At 36.1% G+C, this 8,435-nt stretch overlaps 1 long non-coding RNA gene across 1 annotated transcript; it reads left to right on the top strand.

Moving 5' to 3' along the window:
* The first annotated feature begins 2,281 nt into the window (after positions 1 to 2,281).
* LOC133730022 (uncharacterized) lies at positions 2,282 to 3,787 on the top strand. The gene is made up of 4 exons (XR_009856576.1): positions 2,282 to 2,830; positions 3,196 to 3,246; positions 3,351 to 3,412; positions 3,725 to 3,787. It is a non-coding gene; the product is annotated as an uncharacterized LOC133730022 (long non-coding RNA).
* The last annotated feature ends 4,648 nt before the right edge of the window (positions 3,788 to 8,435 follow it).

The following is an 8,435-nucleotide window of genomic DNA, read 5'->3' as shown; positions in this document are numbered from 1 at the left end:
TCGTCGCCGTTCGGTAGCTGAAGCCTTGGGTCTTCTCGTTCCGGATGCGAATCGGAGTCGCCGGTTTCCCATGGATCAATTGCTTCATGGTGTTTGCAGAGAGAGAGAGAGAGAGAGAGAGAGAGAGAGAGAAGGGGAGAGTCTGGACAGAGAGACAGAGAGGAGAGAGAGAGATAGAGAATGGCAGTAGCTATAGTTATTTAATTAGGAAGTGGGCAGAATAGTCATTTTCATTTAAATTGGGTTAGTGGGAATAAAAATCTGTTGTTGGGGTAAGTGGGATAACTTTTGCTCATTTTGGGGCTTTTGGTCAAGGACCCTTATTTATTTACCAAACACAATAAAATCTAAAATTTTCAAGAAAAGCTGATTTTTTTTAAAAGCGAAGCAATCCCAAAGGGGTCCAAAGAGGATTGAATTTTAGCTGATAATACTCAGACTAAACGAACTTAAATTAAACTAAAAGATGGTAGTTGAAATTGGCAAGGTTGGTGCAGTGGCCCAAGTCAAAAAGTATTGGGAAGGCGGCTCAGGTTCGAGCGACCCCATTCCCTTTTCCTTTTTTAATTTTTCTTTTGGTCTTTTTTTTTTCACAATATATAATAAACTGAATTTGTTGGTCTTTTTTTTTTCACAGTATATAATAAACTAAATTTATTACCTCAAATTTGTCGACTTATTATTCTCGTTTCGACGATATCAGTGAGATAAAAATTAAAATAAATAAATTATAAATAAATAAATTTTCTAGTAGACGCTAACTAGATTGAATTTTATTTATAATTTAACATTTAAGTTTTTAGGAAAACTAACCACCAAGTTTAAATTTTCAGCTATTTTCGTCGTCGTTTGGGTCTCGATTTACTAGGTCAACCCAAAACCCTAAATACCACATAAAATTAATATGCTCATAACCGCTCATTCGTAACTTCTTTTTTCGATATGTCAGCTCTCACACTCTCGTGGGTATGAGCTATATCAACCTATGTAAAAATTTCGGGAAGTTTATCTCCTCGTGGTTTAGCTCCCCTTAGGGAAGTATAAGTGTATAAATGGTTGACCATCGTATTTGCTTTTGAAATGACGGTAGATCGGGTTAATTTTTATACACAATACCTACTAATACGCTATAAATAGATGGATAATATCAAATTTATTGATTTCCAATTTCAATTTTTTTGGATCCCACAAAATGCTTATACTACTAATGTGGTCTAACTTTTTTATTAGTTGCATAAAAAAATATACATTTTGTAACCGAAAAGGTGGAGGAAATAGATTTTATGAAAATCGACCGTTGGATGTTATCATGACAAGAATAATTAGTTGTACTAGGTTATCATCAAAATTTCAGCTATTTTCGTCGTCGTTTGAGTATCGATCTACTAGGTTAACCCACTACTAGAATTATGCTCATAGACATCATGTCATTTAAGTCGGTGAGAAATACACGCGATGTAAAACAGCATCATTAACATTGATTCCTCAAAAACCGATTTGCGCGTATGCATATAACTGACATCGCTTTTTACTGTTGACCGATGACAAAACTTTCATTTGAATTTTTAGAAAAACGCCGAGCGGCTAAGTTAAAAAATTTTAAAGAGGCGCGGGAGAGGAAAAGCTCATTCTCACACTTAGACATATTTGGACTGACTTCAGCTTGCCCTAACACTATTCGACCAAACCTCCCTTTCCTCCTTCGTTCTCCGCCTCCGACAAAAACCATCCTCCTCTTCGTTCTCCGCCTCCGACCACAACCCTCCTCCTCGTCTTCGATCTCCGGCTACAATCACAACCAGACCCTCCTCGTCCTCCTCCTTTTCCGCCTCGGACCAGCTCCTCTGCTCGAAGACGGTGAAGAGAATCAGCGTCTTCGTTCTCCGCCTCTGACAAAAATCATCTTCCTCTTCGTTCTCCGCCTCCGACCACAACTCTCCTCCTCGTCTTCGTTCTCCGGCTACAATCACAATCACAACCCGACCCGCCTCGTCCTCCTCCTTTTCTGCCTCGGACCAGCTCCTCTGCTCGAAGACGGTGAAGAGAATCAGAGATCGAGGCCGGCCTTTTGGAGAAAATTTGAGCTTTTTGTCATAGGTAATTGACAAATTTGTTCAATGCATGTCTTCGAAGGATTTGTGAGTCCTTAATTCACTGATCTGATTTTGTTTCTTATTTTGCTTCCAAGGATTTGTGTTTCATCTACAGAAGCTTTGTGGACTGCATTCGAGTTTTCTGGGCATTCATGTTCTGAGCTTTCTGGGCATTCTCCATATCTGGTTTGCTCTCTCTCGATTCTTCTCATTGTTTGTGATTGATTTTGGGAAATTTTTGCGCTTTTGTTGAGTTATAGGTTTTGGGTTTTGCATAGGAGACTTCAAACTGTGTTATCTAGTCATGAAGGTTTCTTTAGCTTGGAAGTTTTAAGCTTGGGCCAACAAGCGAAAACAGTAATAACTACTCATTCTGCTTGTTACTTCATTGTAATCAATTCATGGTTTCTGATGTTGCAGCTGTTTGTGTGTGTGTGTGTGTGTGTGTGTCATTGTGGCAGTATGTATGTGTGTGTGTGTCTTTTTACGCCGAGTTTATGCACCTCCCGAGGAAGAGGTTCACTGATTTTGTTACATTTCTCTATCTTCTTCTTCTTTTTCTTGCTATTGCAAATTGTTTAAGACTTGCAGTTTGCGTTTTACTTGTAGATGTTGATATTGTTTTCAATGTATAGCTGCTGTTAGACAGGAGATATCTGATGAGACTGTTAGAGAGACCGGCCGGACCAAGGCGATTTCGAGTGTGCCTATCCATCTTAGCATCTACTCCCCTAATGGTGAGACAGAATTGTTGCTCATATTGTGCAATTTTTCCTAGGATTGTGCTGAATTGAATAACTTAACAAATCCGGCATATAGGATCACATGTTTATATAATTGGATGAATAGGACTTTCAGTACTAAAAATTTAGATCTAAAATTTGGATGAATAGTACTTTCAGTAGATCTAAAATTTTAGATCATGAGCTATTTTAGACCACAACATTGGAGATGACTGTTTACATTATATGGTAATTGCACAATTTTTTTGTGGTTGTTTCTTGTACCTAGAGTTCATTATTTCAAGTACTTTCACAATGCTATAATTTTATCTGTTTTTTTTTTTTTTTTTTCGTTTTTATGATTTGCTTGCACTTGGCAGTTGTGAACTTGACACTAATAGATCTTCCTGGACTCACAAAGGTAGCTGTAGGTGAGTTACATTCCTTAAGACCTTTGCAAACGCTATCATTGTCAAGCTCTTTGGGCACCTTACAGGAATTAAACTAACGTTGTGTTAATTTGGTGGTCTTGTAGAGGGTCAGGCAGAGAGCATAGTGCAGGACATTGAGAACATGGTTAGGGGCTTCATTGAGAAGGTAATTTAAGCAAACGGTTGAGAATATCTACAAGAAACTAGGTTATGAGATTTCATAATAATGAATGATGTTGATTAGATTCCTATGTGATTTTGTGCGAGTTTGGTATGATAAATATGCTAATGGGAAAGATGGAGATAAAAAGAAGTTAGACCAAAAGTTAAAATGAACAATAGAGTAAAAATGTACAGGTGATAGATTTTTACAGTAAAAATGTACAAAGTAATATAAGCAGCTGCCTGGCTTGTCACTTATCTACGTGTTAAGGCAACTGACAGGTGATAGATTTTTGCTATATGGCTTCTCTTGCAGCCCAACTGTATCATTCTGGCTATTTCTAGTGCCAACCAAGATCTTGCTACGTCTGATGCAATTAAGATCTGTCTTGAAGTAGATCCCAAAGGTAAGATTATGAACAATGTTCTTATAGACAATATGCTAGATTTTCAGATATGTGGTACCTAAAAGAATATGGTGGGTGGGGTAATATACCTCCTCAAATTAACAGATTACAAAAGCAAGATAATAGGGAGCAGTTAAGGAATCTAAAAAGTTGTAAATTGGAAGGTAAAAACTATCGAGGAAGTAAAAGGTTATCTTCAGCGGTGAGGTGAAAGCAAGCTGAACACTACAGAGTTGGAAAATGTTGTAGCCGTTTCTAATGGCTAAATTAAATTGCTAATGCTGGGGATAATTTCTAAAACAGTTATTTGCATAAAGAAGTATTAAGTGAAACGATGAAAGGTGATTACTACTGTAATCTTAGTTCTGGCGGTTCTCATTTTTATTGGTTTTATACATATTTCCCACTACATCACATTTGTCCTTGACCTTGGTAAAAAGAAAAGTCAGAGTGAGTTCTAATCTTATAACTTGTGCACATAACGAGAATTTGGGCAGCAAAGCAGGGCATTGCACAGGATACGGTTTCATTTTATGTCACAAAACTAGAAGGATGTTACACGCTTTTGTTCAAATAATAGTGTGTATGTTATTTGAGAGTCGCAAGCTGCTCTTATTAGGACAAGTCTTCCATTTGTGCACATTGACTTTAAGTTGTTTGTATACCCAAATGATCAGGTGAGAGGACATTTGGAGTTCTCACAAAGATTGATCTTATGGACCAAGGTACAAATGCAGTCGATGTAAGTTTGCTTTGGTGATTTTCTTCTAGCTTAATTTTCATTTCCAGAAAGAATTGCGATTTTGAATGCAATTTCATAGCCATAAGGAGAGGGGGGAAGAGAAATACTGGTTGCTTTTAAAGGATGTGGAATTAATTAATTTAATGACTTGGGTGGCACTTTTTTGTTCATTTTGAGAGTGTTGTACAGGTATTCTGTTATGAGTCAATTATATTATAGGTATTATTGAATTATGATTTATGAATGATGCTTGTTTTTTCCTCGCTTTTTGAAGTTTTCAATTCTCGGTTTGATTTCACTGTTGCTTGACTTGTTAGATAGGTCAAAGTTGTTGGTAGCTTTACACCCTTCACCCTTGGTATTAGCTTAATTAATTATTGCATTCAATGGATCTTAGGTCTTGTGATGTGCATTGCTTGCAAATGAAACAGTTTAGTTCCTTTGGATGACTTGAAACCTAAGTAAATTTTTATTGTCAACTGCGAGCTGCTTTTGGGATGACATTGCAGTTAAACACTGAATCTCTTTTGGCTATCATCTGTTATACTCGATATTCTCCTTACAATATCATTTTGGCTGCCATCTTTCACTACTGCAAAGATAGCCTTTAATGACAGTTTTTTTATGGCATTTTAGCAAAAACGTCATCAAAAAACATTTTAATGACGTTTTCAGGTTGAAACGTCATGAATAATCTGATAGTAAAAGGTTTGTGACACTTTTGAAACGCCATAAAAAATTTTAAACAACATGACGTTCCGAAAACGCCATAAAAAAAAATAAAAGACGGCGTTTGTTAAACGCCATAATCATAGACTAATCCATGACGTTTATAAACGTCATACTAAGAAATAATAAACGGCGTCCGTTAGACGCCATAATTATAGGCTAATCCATGGCGTTTGTAAACGTCATACTTGAAAAAATTTGATTTTTTTTTAAATTGCCCGCCCGCACCCAGCCTATTTTCTTGTTCACACATTCCAATCAACTTTAATTTTCTTTTTCTTCTATTTTCTTCTCTGTTCTCTCTCCGTCGCTCCCTCCCATAACCCTTTTCTTCTCGATCTGGAGCAAGAAGCAGAAACAACTCGAGTTTCATCCTCGGTCTCAATCCATCGTCTCTTGCTTCCTGAAGATGTTACGGCGAGGCCGATCCCCATGTCAAGTCACTGTTCTCTTGCATCAAGCAGAAGAAGAGGCTGACTAGCTCTCTGTCAAAATTTCACAGGTTAAATCTGAAATATCTCTTGGGTTTTATTCCTATTGAGTATTTTCTGTGATTGGGTCTATTTGATTGAAAATTTCTCACATTTTCTTCACATTGAAAATCCCTATGTGATTGGGTCTATTTGATATCTCGTTTGGTATTTTCGAACTGTGATTCTAAAAAGGATTTCGATGGGTTCCAGGTTCAGACAATTTTCAGGTTGTAGAGGTTTTGATTTTGAGTATTTTTGGTTTTGGGTATACCATATTTTAAGGCAATTTTGTCCAGTGACTCCATTAGGATGATTAGGACTGGGAGGGATCAAGTTCAATTACTGCGCACCATGTGTTTGAAGTTATGCCTCAAAGACAGCACCCAAGCTGAACCAGTGGGCTATTCCATGATTTTCGAAAACCCTATACTTCTTGTTTTACTCTCGGTTTTTGATAGCTTAAAATAGACTCTTCAATGATCATTTTGAGCTTGGTTTCATGAAAAACGGAGTTAAAATGAAATACTTATGCCATTTTGAAATTACTGCATTGTTTCAGGATTTCTGCAGAAATCAGTATTTTCTGCTACTTTGGACTCTTGTTTGACCACTCATTTGAACTGCGAATGACCTGAAATTTTGTAAAATAGTAGCTTTACATGTCTACTTCAAATCTGGAGAGTTTTGCATGAAATCACTGAAAGAGTAGTTGTTGGTGAATTTTTCTTTCTTGCTACCGGTCTTATGAAATTTTCTCAAATTTGCAGCAACCTTGTTACAAAACAATCTGTTTGAAAGGCTTTCACACCTTTATCAGTCCTTGAATTTTAGTATGTTAAAATAGACTGAATATTAACATTCTTATCTGGATTTCTTGTTAACATTTAAGCAGGTTTGTACAGAAAACAACAACCATGGGTCTAGAAGAATGCTATTTACATCGATATGTAAGTCTAATATCACGAGTGTAATGTAATTGGTGGAGAGGTGGACCAAGTGTTTGTTCCTGTATTGCATTATTCTAATTATTCATGCTTCTTCTAATGCTTATACATAAGTTTTGAAACTCAGAACTCTAAGCCGGCCGAGATCTACTCCTGTTATTTATTTGTAAGTTTGCCAGGCAACCCATTGTCAATGTAGCAGAAAGCAACTTCGCTACCACATTTTTACTTCTTGAAATATCATGTCAATCTTGTTTGATAAAGCTCTTTGTCTAAAGATGTTATTTGTTATTCTTTAGATTAGCTCTTTGTATATGTGCTTGTTACGTGCTTGTTTCTCTGTTTTCATGTTTTTCAGCATGATTAATATGGATTTTTGGGTTTTTAAGCTGCTGGTAAATATCCTTACTTTCCTGGCCAAGAACCCACTTTGCCTGGGGATATCGATTTGTTGCTTCAGGTATGGCTTTCATGAACCTCCCTATGTGTTTCTTGCTTAATCCAATGTACTTGAAGTTGAAGTTCTATGGTTTTTGTCTTGTCATGTATCTCCACTAGTATTCCAATTATGTCTTACCCTCTAGTATTTTTCTTTTCAATTTTGTTTGTTGCTCATTTAGAAAGCGGTCATTCTCATAAGTAAAATTTTTGTTGTAATTCGATTAATTGATGTCATTCTGTAGGTAGAAGTACACATATTTCAAGTGTAGTTGCTCTTTGAGAAATTATTTACGTTTGACAAATAAACAAAGTTTTAGTTTTCTTTCCTGTACATTGATTAAGATTCAGGAAATAGTCCATCACCAAACTTTGGAAAGAAGCCCAGATATGTTGCGAGTAATGTGTGTTTTCTTTGTTGGCTTTCTTGCCTTGACTATATATTTTGGATGCAGGGGGAAACAAGCTCACTGGGAGAGAACATTTCTTTGTCTGCATCAGGGAAAACTGGTGAATACAGCATGCTATAAATGTCAAGAGCAGTTGCTATTCTCCATTCCATATACTCTGGTTTAGACTAGCTAAAGCAACATGTGTTATCTTTTTTTATTTTTTTTCCCCTAAGCTTACTTGTTTGAGAATTTATTAATAAAATTTACAATGACGGAAGTATTGTAGATTGGATATTTCTGATTTTATTAATTCAGAGTTACATAGTAATAGAATTTTATCATAGTGAGGTGTAATATTCTAGCCAATACTATAATTGATTTTCTGCATTTAATCAGAAAATCAATTTATCTAATTTTTTTTTTAAAAGTTGGAAAAAATTTCATGGCGTTTAAAAAACGTCATGGAAATATTTTTAATGGCGTTTTTGAAACGTCATTGAATATCTTTGATGGCGTTTTCAAAACGTCATTGAATTTTTTTAATGGCGTTTTCAAAACGTCATTGAATGTTTTTAATGGCGTTTTCAAAACGTCATTGAATGTTTTTAATGGCGTTTTCAAAACGTCATTAATTTGCCTAGGAAAAGACGGCGTCGGTTATTACGGCGTCTGGGGATGGCGTTTAAAAACGCCATTAAATGGTTTTAATGACGTTTTTCAAACGTCATTGATGTAATCTTGTGTAGTAGTGTTTGGAGTTTCTCATTTTTAATCAATCTCTTTACCTTTACTTTCTAGATTTTGGAAGGAAGATCATATAGACTTCAGTTCCCTTGGATTGGTGCTGTGAATCGCTCCCAAGCTGATATAAACAAGAGTGTTGATATGATTGCTGCTAGGCG

Source organism: Rosa rugosa, chromosome 2, assembly GCF_958449725.1.
Source record: "Rosa rugosa chromosome 2, drRosRugo1.1, whole genome shotgun sequence".
Taxonomy (NCBI): Eukaryota; Viridiplantae; Streptophyta; class Magnoliopsida; order Rosales; family Rosaceae; genus Rosa; species Rosa rugosa.
Note: the sequence above shows the minus strand (reverse complement) of the source record. Positions and strands in the feature narration are given on the sequence as shown.